Genomic DNA, 2,722 nt, shown 5'->3' with positions numbered 1-2,722 from the left:
AAGACCCCTATCCCATCCCTCCCTCCCCCTTCTTCTATAAGGGTGTTCCCCCTCCCCACCCACCCACTCTGCCTCCCTGCCCTGACATTTCCCTATACTGGGGCATCCAGCCATGGCAGGACCAAGGGCTTCTCTTCCCATTGGTGTCCAACAAGGCCATCCTCTGCTACATATGCAGCTGGAGACATAGGTCTATCCATGTGGACTTTTTGGGTAGTGGTTTAGTCCCTGGGAGCTCTGGTTGGTTGGGGTTGCAAGTCCCTTCAGCTCCTTCAATCCTTTCTCTGACTCCAAGATGGGGACCCAGTTCTCAGTTCAATGGTTTGTTGCTAGCATTTGCCTCTGTATTTGTCGTGCTCTGGTTGAGTCTCTCAGCAGACAGCTATATCAGCCTCCTGTCAGCATGCACTTCTGGGCTTCAGCAATATTGTCTAGGTTAGGTGACTGTATGTATATGGGCTGGATCACCAGGTGTGACAGGCTCTTAATGGCCATTCCTTCAGTCTCTGCTCCAAACTTTGTCTCCCTATCTCCTCCTTTGAATATTTTTGTTCCCCCTTTTAAGAAGGACTGAAGCACTCACACTTTGTTCCTTCTTCTTGAGCTTCATGTGGTCCGTGGATCATATCTTGGGTAATTCAAGCTTTTGGGCTAATATCCACTTGTCAGTGAGTGCATACCATGTGTGTGTGTTTAAGATTGTGTTACCTCACTCAGGATGATATTTTCCAGTTCCATTCATTTGCCTATGAATTTCATGAAGTCATTGTTTTTGATAACTGAGTAGTACTCCATTGTCACCACATTTTCTGAATCCATTCCTCTGTTGAATGGCAACTGGGTTCTTTCCAACTTCTGGCTATTATAAATAAGACTGCTATGAACATAGAGGAGCATATATCCAATTCAATTCTTCAGAAAGTTAGAAAGAGCAATTTGCAAATTCATTTGGAATAACAAAAAACCCAGGATAGTGAAAACTATCCTCAATAATAAAAGAACTTCTGGGGAATCACCACCCCTGACCTCAAGCTGTATAAAAGGGCAGTTGTGATAAAAACTATATGGTATTGGTACTGAAACAAGCAGGTAGGTCACTGGAATAGAATTGAAGACCCAGAAATAAACCCATACACCTATGGTCACTTGATCTTTGACAAAGGAGCTGAAAGTATCCAGTGGGAAAAAGATAGCATTTTTAACAAAGGGTGCTGGTTCAACTGGAGCTGAGCATGTAGAAGAATGCAGATTGATCCATTCTTTTTTTTTTATTCTTATCACTCTGTAAAAAGTTCAAGTCCAAGTGGATCAAGAACCTCTACATCAAACCAGATACACTCAAACTAATAGAAAAAAAAGTGGGGAAGAACCTTGAACACATGCACACTGGGGAACATTTCCTGAAGAGAACACCAATGGCTTATACTCTAAGATCAAGAATTGACAAATCAGACCTCATAAAATTGCAAAGCTTCTGCAAGACAAAGGGCATTGTAATTAGCACAAAACGCAACCAACAGATTGTGAAAAAGGTCTGTATCTAATAGAGGGCTAATATCCAATATATATAAAGAACTCAAGAAGTTAGACTCCAGAGAGTCAAATAACCCTATTTTAAAAAATGGGGTTCAGAGCTAAACAACGAATTCTCAGCTGAAGAATATCGAATGGCTGAGAAACACCTAAAGAAATGTTCAACATCCTTAGTCATCAGGGAAGTGCAAATCAAAACAACCCTGAGATACCACCTCATACCTGTCAGAATGGCTAAAATCAAAAGCTCAGGTGACAACAGATGCTGGCGAGGATGTGGAGAATGAGGAACACTCCACCATCGTTTTGTGGGATAGCAAGCTGATATAACCACTCTGGGAATCAGTCTATATGTTTCTCAGAAAATTGGATATAGTACTACCTGAGGACCCAGTTATACCACTTCTGGGCATATACCCAAATGATGCTCCAACATATAACAAATAAAACTAGTTCTTATATATACCCCCTATTTTCTGTCAGCCTTAACACACAATCTTGGTCTCTTTCTAGAAGTAGCTGAATTTGAATATTATCTCTTGGTTTGGCAATCAGGTTTTATAAGTGACTTCTTGGGAAAATCAGCAATGAGGAGAAAGAGTTGCTACCACTTAAAAAAAAAATCCCACAGGGGGCAAAAAGAAGAAAGAGGTAAATTTGCAATTCTTTTTCCCCACCCTGAGGTCTCAGATTGAAAACCTGAGATCATGCATGGTCACACCCATCCACCACTCATCAAGACTGCTGCATTATGGGTTCTGTTGGATAGCAGTCAGCTGTGAACTGTTCACTCTCAGAACACACACTGACAGAATCCTAAAGTATCAGCTGCTTCACTATCCCATGCACATAACTTGAAAGTGCTGGGAGGTCAGGGGGATGGGCTGCCAGGAAATTTGCAACTCTTAACAATCAATAAGTATCTTTATGATTTGACTCCAGCAGGTTACATATTTGCAGATTCTACATAATAGAAAAATCCCGAATTTAAATGTAAGAAATAAATTCAGAAAATATGTATTTAACACAAAGCCAGGCACATCAAAACTAGCAAATAAGACTGCATGACTATTGGTGACTGTTGATATTTCTATTAAGAGGATCAAAAGGAAAATCACTTAGTAAAACATTTTGATCGCTTAGTGACCTGGTTATTCTGGGTGTTGAGGAAACATTGGTAAATGGAACT

General features: G+C 40.8%; 1 protein-coding gene across 3 annotated transcripts in view; it reads right to left on the bottom strand.

Moving 5' to 3' along the window:
- Nucleotides 1-2,722, bottom strand: part of Kcnip4 (potassium voltage-gated channel interacting protein 4) — a 1,150,698-nt gene that overhangs the window by 965,018 nt on the left and 182,958 nt on the right.

Source organism: Rattus norvegicus, chromosome 14 (assembly GCF_036323735.1).
Source record: "Rattus norvegicus strain BN/NHsdMcwi chromosome 14, GRCr8, whole genome shotgun sequence".
In the NCBI taxonomy this organism is placed as follows: Eukaryota; Metazoa; Chordata; class Mammalia; order Rodentia; family Muridae; genus Rattus; species Rattus norvegicus.
The sequence above is the reverse complement of the archived record's forward strand: the minus strand, read 5'-3'. Positions and strand labels throughout refer to the sequence as shown.